The sequence below is a fragment of the Hyla sarda genome, chromosome 3, assembly GCF_029499605.1.
Source record: "Hyla sarda isolate aHylSar1 chromosome 3, aHylSar1.hap1, whole genome shotgun sequence".
Lineage (NCBI taxonomy): Eukaryota > Metazoa > Chordata > Amphibia > Anura > Hylidae > Hyla > Hyla sarda.
Genome location: NC_079191.1, coordinates 120,981,823 through 120,994,362, shown reverse-complemented (window position 1 = coordinate 120,994,362; position 12,540 = coordinate 120,981,823). Strand labels below are relative to the sequence as shown.

The window sequence follows — 12,540 nt, the reverse complement described above, 5'->3', positions numbered from 1 at the left end:
AAGTACAGTAGATTGCACTGATTTAAAGAGTCTACTTCATGTCTTGATGATCGTATGGACAGGGCCGCACAATGACAGTTGGGTTGTTCATGAGCCCCTGTTCTTCCATTATTTGTCATCTGCTGCCAACGAATGAGCAGTTTTTAAACGTATTGAATTTGCAATCAGCAGATGAACAAGTGTTTGCTGTTTTTCAGTTGATCACTGGGTCTATTACACAGGGCAATATCAACCTTCTGGGCAAATTTTGCCTGTGTCTAAAAATTTGACTGTTTTATTGAATCTACCCCAATGGATTTGAAAGGACACTGTCAGAATCAAAATCTTTTTATATGTTGTACATCTTGGCAAAACAATAACAATGATAAGTAAGCTTCATAAAAAGATTATCTCCTTTTTATAGAAATCATGGTTTATAAAAATAAAAAAAACACAAGTCCCCATATGATCCCAAACATAATCCTGTCTGGCTGCAGCATCATCTTTGTCCCAGCCGATGCACAGTTGCAAAGTATTTGTGAGCCAAAAAGCAGATTTTGACCTCCCTATTGAAGTCAATGGGAAAAATTCACAATAAAATTGTAGCATTTCAAACAAAAACATTAACAGGCTGTGCATCTGAAACCAGCATGGCAATTTCACTATGGATTTTCTGCAGATTTTTTTCTGTAGTGTGTGAATAAGATTTAAAAATAAAAAATAATAATAATAATCTCATCCAGTTTGCTACTGCTGCAAATCTGTTTTCTGTATGGAAATTCTCTGTGGAGAATCTGCAGTATATGCGACATGTGTGACCCTTAGTCAGTTGATAAGGACATGTCAAACTATTGCTTCAATCCTTGATCAGCTGACATCACTGGAAATAGCTGTGAAATACAGTACTCATACGAATGGCGCCGAGTGGGGGCTCTCTTCTATAGGGCCCTATAATCCTCAAAAACCCCTTTCATTGTGAAGCTACAGAGTTAATATCTTACATGAGATAACATTCTTACTGCTGTCATTGTAAAAAAAATAAACCTTTTGTGAAATGTGACACATGGACAAGGTGCACAAGACCTTTATCTAAGTAAATACAGATAGAAACAGGGCGCTTGTCTTGGTCTGTTGCTACGGTTACCGAGTCGAAAAGATCTGGACCAGAAAATGTCATATAATTATGACAGCTGTTAAGGTTGTGGAGTGGGCTGCTGTCTGTATTCTGGATCAGGCTCCACCAATTACCTACAGACACAATCCCCAACAAGCGGTAATTACCGAGGTTACGTAAAGAACTGACATAAGAATAAAGAATCACCCAATCAAATTTCATTAAGAAAATATTTTTCCGTCTTCGCTGCATTCATGGAATGTGATAAAATTTGTAAAATGAGTATATTCTGTATTCTGACGTGTTAAACATCATGGCAGGTGATAATGTACTGTTCGTCAGCAAGAAGAATTGGAGCAGACGTAATAGCTATACTGGATATTTTGTGAGGACTTCATTGTATCCTCCAGCTCTCTGTTCTGGATATTTGCTTTGTGACAGGGAACATTTGTATAACTATTAGCCACAGTACTTTAATGAAGAATAGGGACCGGAGCTGACGAAGAAGGCTGGCGGCTGTTTATAGGAGCAATGAGATGGTTGTGACTGAGGAAAGTAGGCTGCACCAGCGGGGACTGGAGCCTGGCACATCTGTGGAAGCAAAGGGAATAGTAATGTTGCTATAATTTATCAAAGTCAATGCAATTTAATACTAGATGTTTATTAGCTTCCTTAATGTCAGTAGGCCTGGTAAATACTGCTATACCTGATATAAGGGAAAATAACATTTTATGAAGTGAACCGAGTTCTTAAAAATGGAACACAATTCGCCAGGGACTACCCTGACTCACAACTAGTTTCAGGTGACTGTTGTAGTTTCAGATGCTAGTTTATAATCCTCCAAGAACTACATTCAGTTGCAAAAAAAGAAAAAAAAAGTAAGTGAACGCTTTAGAACTATCCGGATTTCGTCCTTGATTATTTAAATGTGATGTCCCAGTACAGGTACACGGTCCTGTACTACCTGTAGGCCCTGTCAGGTTGAGTCCTTCAGTGACCTGGGGGCTCCCCTGCAGGGTCTCCCCCTGTTGTCTCCCTGTTTTATTTGGTGTGTATGTCACTGTAATACCTAGACAGGATCCCTATGTATAGGTAGTATAGAGGACCTGTGGGAGGTCTCAAGGACCTGTGAGTAAGTCTGTCACATGTTATGTTACGCAGTCACATGATTTGTTGTCACATGTACTCCCAGAGAGCACCAGCTTAACTTATGACCCACAGCTTGACCAATGGGCTTTAGTCCAGAGCCCCCCCCCACTATATAAAGGGGTGGCCATTAAAATTCAGTCTCTTATCTCTTAGCACTTATCACCAGCTACCTTACTGAGCTCAGCTAGTAACTAGTCAAGTCATGCACATAGTCAAGTCAAGTCTAATTACAAGTCAAGTTTACTACAAGTATTGGTTCAGCAAGCTGCGAGGTCCTCTGGGTCCTGGCCACCTCTCTGGGAATTCTAGCCTTTGCTGTGAAGATAATTACACCTGTCTTCTACTCAGTAAAGCCTCCGTTTGACCATAACTGGTTGTGGAGTCTTTATTGACTACTAGCCCGTGGGATAGCGGAGAATCGGGACGTGTGGTGTTCCGGAACCCGAAAACCACACTGGCGTCACGAACACATAGGGGTTAATACCATCCAGCCCCCGGGGTTAATAACATCAGATCACCCGGTGGTGCACCACATAAAAATGTATTAAAAACAAACTTTTATCTACGTCCCAAATAAGATAGATAAAAATAATCTAAACTAAAACAATTGTATATAAACAGTTGTACTGTTCTTGTGTTTTATTGAGAACATTGAGTAAACATCCACAGTGCAAGGAGAAACAAAGTAAATGGACATCTGTGTTCTCAAAGAGCTAATTGACAAGTGGGAAATTCACGGTTGCTTTTCCCATTAAATAAAGGCACACAATGCCTGGTTACCTGACAAATCTGTTCTTTTCAAGAAACATTACTTAGCATGAACCATATTTGATGCATACAACCCTAAAATGCATGTTTTAGCCTGAAGCTGAAAAGACCACAAAAACATTGCTAGAGACCTAGGTGTTCATCCATCCAAGGTTAGACAAATTAGAGAAAACTTACTGTGACTACTCTTTCTAGGAGTGGGAATCCTGAAAGAGGTGAGAGAGAATAGAAGGTTAATAGCAAAAGGCCTAAAGAACACTATTAGAGAACTCTGATATAATAGAGAGAAGTTCTATATAGGATGCTCCTGTTTGGAAAGACATTGCAAAGACCATCTCTTGGTCTGAAGGAAGTACACATGAGGTGCTTTGTTTCTGGTATTTTCACAGCAAATAGAAACAAATTCACTTGCAAAGGAACAGATGAAACAATGGCAGGTGTGAGGTGGTGCCCCTTGGGGAATGAACAAGGTAGAGAATGTGAGGTTTATTTAACAAGCAATGCTCTCCTTTAGCCTTTTTTATGTTAATATACTAGTCCTAGATATCTCAGGTAAGTAGTTATAGCTGATCCACTCTCCTTGTGGGGTTGTATTAAAAGCACAGCACCCAAAAATGATGTAGTAATTACAATACCTGAAGGATTGCCTCTGGTTCTTACCAGGTGGATTAGCTGTCCATCTGTGCTTAGTGAACCTTGTTAAAAAGCTCCAGATAGGAGCAGTATGTGAAAAAATTGGACCATCTAAACGCTACTCGGATACCACAGGATCCATTTGCTGTGGAGGATATATTTGCATTCTTTTTCTGAGTAAAGGACTCACATTTACCATCAAGGGCATCCCACCTTCTTTGGAACTGGACCCTACCCCGGAAGTAATCCAGGGGAAATCACACTACTAAGTTCTATTTTGAACCTCCGTCCAGGGTGTCAATCTAGAAAGTATGTAAGAAATGAGGGGAAGCCCCCACATCCATGAGATTTTGCAGTGACAGCCTGTGGCACCACTGTGCCCATTCAGCCCACTGTCTCTTTCCCCTCTTAATTGCTGCAGTTATATAGTGTGCCAGGGCTGGATTTGGACCAAAAATAGGTCCGGGAAAAATAGACTATGCAGCACAATTTTCGTTGGGGGTTGCAGCAGTCCCCCATTAAAATAAACTGGGCTGCATAGTCTAAAATCACCTTGGTTCAAGTGGCTCTACAGCTGTTGTAAAGCTTCAGTCATGATGGGAGTTGTAGTTTTGTAACAGCTAGAGCCACAGATTGGGGTACAGCCATCATCACTGCAGAAATTACAAGTTACGACAGCTCTGATTGCACAGTCAGGGAGAATACACAATAATATAATGACTCACAGGAGACAACTTCTCTGTAGTCTTTTCTTTTCTTCATGTGGCCAAGATGCTGTGTCTTCTTCCAGCTACATCTTCCTCTGCAGAGTGTGACACCTGGACATCATTGGTTCCTCACTTTGTCATCAGATCCTCATCCCTTGAAAAAAAAATAAAAATCATTATAACCCTGCCAGACATTATGACCCCTAAAATAATACTGCCAGACACTGTTTCTTCTGATTGGCAGAATCCCACCCCTGTACTGTCCTCCCCCAGACCCCTTAAGTCCCCCCCCCAAGACCCATTTTTTCCCTCATCCTGAGGGCTTCTCCACACTGCGGGTGGAATGTGCGCTTGCAACAGGCACAGCAATAGCCATTGGCAATAGGACCGCTTGTATGTGCGCCATCTCTATAGATGGCAATGCAGTCCAGCAGAATAGACGTCCACCTAAAAAAAACAAAAAACAAGTTCATTCTTTGGGTGGACGTCCGTACCAATGGCGGAATTCCGCTGCGACGATTCTGCAATGTGCACAAAGTAGCAGAATCCCATTAAAAACCATTGGAGAACCAATGTCCTCAATGTGAATGGGCCCTCAGTCCTCCAGACCCCTTAGTCCTTTTCCAGACTCATCTTACCAATCCTCCTTCAGATCCCTTAGCCCCCCCCCCCAGACCCCTCAGTATTCCTACTATACACTTTAGTCCCCCAGACTCCTCATCCCCTTCTCCCCCCCAGGCCCTTAAGTCATCCTCATTCATACTTTCTAACACTATATGGCAAAAGTGGGAAGTGAATAAAACTTAGCTTTTAATCTTAATATTAAAAAACACAAAAACAATGTGTGTGAGATAATCTTCCTGAAATGGCAAGAGATAGCCACCAGGACATGACGTAACAAACAATTGGAGAAAATTCTACCACCAACAGTTAAATAGTTAATACTATGTTAGAGAGATTGTACTACCACCACCTATCCCTATGCGTTTCGGTCATCCAGACCTCATCAGGGGATTATAGGTTGCAAGGTGTACTAATACAAACATGCCATGCAGAGATAAAGGTGCAGACTCATATTACACACACCTTCTCAATAATAATCCGCACTTGTATAGGGGCTCAAGTACCAATAGGGTTCAGCAAAGGTACATAAGAGCCACATAGAAGCCATCCGAGCTTGTTGCCAGGTCCTGCAATAAAAATACACATATATATATATATATATATATATACATATACAATGAGTACCTGTAAAGTAAATACATATGCAGCAAGGGGTGCGGATTGCACACTCACGGTTAGCTGAGTCCTAGAGGAGAGTCCGGTAGTGCATCCGCAGTGGCGGGGGGCCGTACTGTAACGCCTGACTAGCACAGGAAGCACGAGAGTATCTTCTGCCATATTCCCTTCCGGAGGCAATGGGCGTGTATATACCATGGTCACTCACCTCTGTCAGACACTCACAGAGGGGACATGACTCGGCCCCTGTCAGCCTGGCGGAGGCCCCGGATCAAATGATAGCCACTCTCCGTACAGGGTGGCACAATCAGACCCCTCTGTCCCCTTATCTCCAACCCAGACCCTCAGTCATCCTCCTTCATACTTTCTTACCCTCAGACCCTTCTGTCACCTTCTCCCCCTCAGATGCCTCTGTCCCCTTCTCCCCCTCAGACCCTCAGTTATCCTCCTTCATACTATCTTACCCCCAGACCCTTCTGTCCCTTTTTCCCCCTCCAGACCCCTCTGTATGCTTCTACCTCCCCCCCAGACCCTCAGTCATCCTCCTTCATATTTTCTTACCCCCAGACCCTCTGTCCCCTTCTCCCCCCCAAACCACCCTCAGTCATCCTTCTTCCAACTTTCAGTGAAGCCCCCATCAGCGTGATATGAGAAGGGGGCCTCAGGCGGCCCAGACAGACAATTTGACTGTCAGGGCCGCGGATAGAACTGCAAGGGCCGCATTTGTTTTATTAAAAAATTTATAAAGTCTGTCACCGGGAATAAGTGCGGCCCCGTGTGCCTGATGGCCAGTCTGGCCCTGAAGTTTGCCCAACCCACAGGTCAACTGTTTAGGTGCCCTAGGTAATTTAAGGCCGTTTTTTATAAAAACAAAAAATAAATAAAAGTAGAATGAGGTTTATTGTTGTCGGGAATGTTGCTGAAGATTGGAATCTGTACTTCCAAAACTAACCTTAATAAATCATCCACGCCTCTGCTCAGCTCACTTCCAATATTCTTTTGGTATCATCATACTGCCATTTGGAGCTCCAAGTTCTTATATTTCCTGTTGTCCATAGTAGTATTGCTGTGACAGGTATGTGGGTGTACAGCATCATGATAGTAAAAATACATTACAAAAAAAGAGCAGGAAGATTAGAAACTGACTCATACATAAACACAACAGTATGCTCAAAGCATCAAGTAGCGTTATTCTCAAGATAGATATGTAATAATGAACATCACAAAAGGATATAAATGTCTAGTATAGAAATTAGCTCCATAGAACAACTCAAAAAATAGCAGCCAAGTAAAGAAAACATGCTAAAGAGTATATCCGACTCACCCTGCTATAGAGTATCACCTATTACTGCACAGATCCTCTGTCCTCGATCCCAGAAACCACAGATAGCTTGCAACAAATAGAAACAGATCCAGAAGATGAGCTTAAAATGTTCCACCTTATTGAACGTATTCATGCATTTTACAGAAGAAAACGCTTAGCAGCCAGAAAACCAACGCATTTGTCATAGCTAAGGGTGTCTAGGTGCCAGAAACACTTCCATGTCAAAACAGTCACCAATAATGTGTTACTCATGGTAAATGTTTCCCTATAGCCTCTTGGTGTAGACTAGATTACACCTTTTGTAAGACAAGTACTAATTGGACTAAGCACCTGTGCTGAGTTGAAGCCAACCTGATAATCTGTCCCGCCCCAGGAAAGGGATGAATAGCCCCACTACCAAACCTGCCTTTTATCCCATAAAAATGTGAAAAATATTAAACCCCCTTGAGTTAATGTAGTACAAAACTCAGAGCATGCAGCATGACAGGTAAGAACACAAAAGAACAGATTATAGAAATTATAATGTAAAGTAACACAACATCCCCATTTAATCAGGGCTTTAATTATATCTCATGCTGCCCTAAACACCAAGAGGGAGATTTATCAAAAACTGAAAAACTGTGTAGAGGAAATGTGGTGCAGTTGCCTGTAGCAACCAATCAGATAATTTCTTTCAATTTTTTTATTTTCATAAATGAAGAAAGCAATCTAATGGTAGCTATGGACAACTACCCCACTCTTCCTTACTTTTTCGTTTGCCATGAAATACCCTGAGACTTATGCCGCAATATGTTCAGCTTTGAAAAAAAGATAAACTCACAAAGCCTTTTTTTTTTTTTTTTTAACACTGATCATGTCAGGATATCTAATGCCAAATGAAAATGAAAAGTATATCTGGGCCGACCCCACCAGAGGGTGTCACCCGGTGCGGCCCGCACCCCACGCACCCCCCTAACAACGGCACTGGGGCCTCTGTTTTCAGTAAAATATAGCAAGTACTTTTCTCGATCTCATGTACCATCACATGTGACATAAAACGGGAACACTAAGGGATTGTGTGGATTTCCCTAATTAAGAATAAGTCAGGCTTAAGAACTGAAATGCTGGTGCTATTTGGGACAAGTAAAAAAAAAAATTTGAAAAAATTGAAAAAGGAAATACTATTCAACAGAACAGATTTATATGAATATGCAAATGAGAATTAAGCATCTCTTCTGTTTTATATCTCTTTTGTTTCCAGGTTTTAAATGAATACAGTGGTCCCTCAGGTTACAATATTAATTGGTTCTGGGACGACCATTGTATGTTGAAACCATTGTATGTTGAGACCATAACTATGGAAACCTTGCAATTGGTTCTAAAGCCCCAAAATGTCATCCAAAAATAGGAAAAAGTGAGAATTAAAGAAAAATAAGTAGATGACTAATATAGATAAAGCAAATCCTTACATATAAAAGTAAGAGAAATCTGCTGCGAGCTGTAATCACTGTATATGTCAGTGTTTTCCAAGCAGGGAGCCTCCAGCTTTTGCAAAACTACAACTCCCAGCATGCCCGGACAGCCAAAGGCTGTCCGGGCATGATGGGAGTTGTAGATTTGCAACAGCTGGGGCCACCCTGCTTGGGAAACACTGGTCTATGTAGAGGACAGGATCTTCTTCAGGGTCCTGTACAGTACACAGTGTCTTAAAAAAGTAACATGGAGCCGCCCTTACCTGGTGTCCAAAGGAGCAGGTAACCCTGGTACAGGTAAAGTGTACAGAACATGTAATACCTCCCTGTACTGTAGGGGGCGCTACCAGACATCAGTCAGTGCATACGCTTCAGTAATACAGGAGTTTTACCAGTAAATTGCTCATTCTGATTGGTCAGTTTTTCCAGCCATTGACACACTTCACAGATCTGGACTGTCGGTACATTGTATGTTGAGTCTGGTTTCAACTTACAATGGTCCAGAAAAGACCATTGTATGTTGAAACTATTGTATGTTGAGGCCATTGTAAGTTGAGGGATCACTGTACAGCTTAGTTCACCGATAAATAAATCTCCATTGTGCAAAAAAATTGTAGTGGCCCCTTTAGGTAGTGCAATCCAATAACATAGGTCTTGAACCATATAAAGCTTGTGCATGGTCTAAGAAGGAGAGATATCAATCTCCTGATATGACCCAAAGACCTCAGTCCAGGAGAGACTGCTTCTGTATGGTTGCCATAACTACTGCATATGAGGATTCTGTGTTCTTACTGATATCCAGTCTCTTGTTCTGTGTAAATAGTCATAAGATAATGTACATAATAGGCAACTTCAGTTCAGAGTTCTCCCCTGATAACCATTGCTGTCATGGTCAGGGCACAATACCAATGGAATCGAAACACGGAAAAGAGCATTTAGCTTGTACCAATGATTTAAATTGCAGCAAAGGTGCCCCTCCCTTCACAGAGTCAGCTGTAGGTCCTCTCCTTTCTGTCTACACTTATACGCAGTCTGTGTGACCTCTTCACCATCCGTGAGTGCTTTGCTTTATTTATACTATGAAGTCCAGCTTGTGTGTTCTGCCTTTCCTGATTACTTGGATGTTTCCCCCCTCTCTATACTCCATCATGTACAACTACCCTTCCTCTGTCTCTACCACTGAGAGAAGGGACTGAGCAACTAGAGAGAGACAACATTTCCCGGATCTGTGTGCTTGGGAATCTATTTCAGAAACAGCAAGACAACCAGTTATGTAAATTAATTTTGCAGATTCTACATCAGATAAATGCTAGTAGACTTTTAGTGAAGGCTATTCAGAAATGTGCTTACTGTATTTTTCGCCCTATAGGACGCACCGGCATATAAGACGCACCCAATTTTAAAGGTGCAAGATCTAGAAAAAAAAGATTCTGCACCCAACAGTGATGTTCAACCTGCGGACCTCCAGATGTTGCAAAACTACAACTCCCAGCATGCTGGGAGTTGTAGTTTTGCAACATCTGGAGATCCGCAGGTTGAAGACCACTGGATAGGAGGTAGTACTCACGTGTCCCCGGCGCTGCGGACCCATCACCGCTGCCCTGGATGTCGCCCTCCATCACTGTCGCGGCATCCCCGTTGTGTCCCCGACGCTCCGGATGTCTTCTTCCCTGGGATCCACGCTCTCCGTCGCCGTCATCATGTCGTCGTCATCACGTCGCTACGCACGCCGCTCCTATTGGATGACGGGACGGCATGCGCGACAACGTGATGACGTCGAAGGGGAGCGCCGCCATGCAGGGGATCCCGGCACGGAGCAGACAACGAGGAGGCAGGTAATGTCCCTCCCAGTGTCCTGTAAGCTGATCGGGACGCCGCGATTTCACCGCGGCGGTCCCGAACAGCCCGACTTTCGCTTCAGGCGCGGCGGTCAGCTTTGATCGCCGCATCTGAAGGGTTAATACAGGGCATCACCGCGATCGGTGATGTCCTGTATTAGCCGCAGGTCCCGGCCGTTGATGGCCGCAGGGACCGACCCGAATGGTGTGAATTCGCAGTATAAGACGCACCAACTTTCCCCCCCCAGTTTTGGGGAAGAAAAAGTGCGTCTTCTACGGTGAAAAATACGGTAATTTTGTATTCAGGAAGAAGATAGCAAATAAAATGAAAGGGATTGGCCACTTTTAAGGTGTTTGGCTAGATGACATGTTGTCATTAGTATTATTAATAATAATAATAATAATAATAATTACTATAAAAAGTTACTTACTCATGTCCTTTTATTTATACTTGTGCCCCTTTAAGGCATATTTAGGAATATCTACCCACTCCATTGCCTGTCCTTCTATCGGAGGTTCTTGTGCATAACATGTCAGCATATGGAGAAGCTTGTCACCATGCGCTACTTTCATGAATACAGAGCATTCTATGGAGGAGTCTACAATATGTCACAGTCATATACTCTTCCACATGACACCATGTTATGGACAAAACCATTAGCTTCCTCAATATGTATTACAGGGCACAAATAAAAGTATAAGGACATGAGCAAGTGCCTTAAAATTATCATTCACCTGTTTTTCAGTAAAGCACCTCAGAAGTGTCCAACTTCTTTAAAGGGGTTCTCCCTTGTTTATACTGTTTTTTGTTATTATGTTTGTGTGTTATGTGTGAATAAGTATGTGTTTTTTTTATGTGTGTTGCGATTATGTATATATGTATTTTCTTACCTTTTGTGAAGATTCGGAAGCTGGCCCATTTTTCTTCCAGCGGCTTGCTGTGTAACCTCAGCCTCCGCCATGTTGTGTTCGGTAAGTGGGATGTTGGGGGGTGTGTTCTTGTTTCTGTCCTACCTATCTTCTGATGTCCGAGGCAAATCTTTTCTTCCTGTTTCTTCCGTGGCTTAGTGACGAATATGCGGCCTCTTCCGGCGCATGTGCAGGTAGTTTTTTGTTTTTTTATCAATAAAGTTTTTTTTGTCTAATTGGCAAACTGTCTGCGCATGTGCGAGTATGCAAGTGCTACGCTAACAGCGTAGCATACGTTAGGTCTACACTAATAGCGTAGCTTCGCGCAAGCGCAGTCAGTTTGTCAATTAGACAAAAAAAACTTTATTGGTAAAAAAAAATAAAATAAAATACCTGTGCATGCACCGGAAGAGGCCGCAGATTCGTCGCTGAGCCACGGAAGAAACAGGAAGAAAAGATTTGCCTCAGACGTCAGAAGTTAGGAAGGACAGAAGCAAGAACACACCCCCCGACATCCGACTTACCGAACACAACATGGCGGAGGCCGAGGTTACACAGCAAGCCGCTGGAAGAAAAAGGGGCCAGCTTCCGGATCTTCACAAAAGGTAAGAAAATACATATATACATAATCACAACACACATAAAAAAACACATACTTATACACACATAACACACAAACATAATAACAAAAAACTGTATAAAGAAGGGAGAACCCCTTTAAATACAGAGATGTTTATATCTTGTAAGACTGTGCACATACAGTATCTCAAGATTGTGCACATTAAAATAAATATGTTTGTATCCATTTCTTTCTAATCCATCATTGATTCTTAAATAAAATTTCACTCTCCATTCAGCAGATTTAAATTAGGGTTTGCATGGATTTTACTCTATGTAAAAGCAAATTAGAAGTGCAGTGTAAGGAACATATTTGTGTGTTAGGCCCTTTAAGAGGCTCAGAACAATGACTTAATCACAGAGAAAATTATTGTTTACCAACCAGCTGTACAAACATGCTCAAATGTCTCTAAACAGGAAAATTATAGGCTAAATCAGGAGAAGAAGCAAATCATTCCTCCTCCTAGAATAATCAAGGGAGCTGTAAAATGGTGTTGGAAGCCTCCTCTGCTCATCCTGAAGGCTCCATCCTTCAGGATTGATAAGTGGCTTCTTTATAGGCCCAGTCGCTATGGTTACTGCTGCTCCCTTAAGCCTGTGGTCTGGGTTGCCTGGCTTGTTTATTGAACGTCTTTGCTAATAAGGAGGACTAAAAGGAATGTTTCAATTTTGAGGAAGTGATAAGGATGTGGCCAGATGTAATACTACACTGACAATATGCACACCACAGTTGGCATAGAAACATAGAAAGTGGCGACAGATAAGAACCATTTGGCCTGTCTAGTCTGCCCAATATTTTGAATATTATCAA

General features: G+C 42.2%; 1 long non-coding RNA gene across 1 annotated transcript; it reads right to left on the bottom strand.

Moving 5' to 3' along the window:
• Positions 1 to 1,029: 1,029 nt before the first annotated feature.
• Positions 1,030 to 12,255, bottom strand: LOC130360621 (uncharacterized). Its single transcript, XR_008890738.1, has 7 exons — positions 12,112 to 12,255; positions 6,914 to 6,979; positions 6,542 to 6,655; positions 5,437 to 5,540; positions 4,369 to 4,504; positions 3,188 to 3,216; positions 1,030 to 1,684 (listed from the first exon to the last, which is right to left on the bottom strand). It is a non-coding gene; the product is annotated as an uncharacterized LOC130360621 (long non-coding RNA).
• Between the last annotated feature and the right edge of the window lie 285 nt (positions 12,256 to 12,540).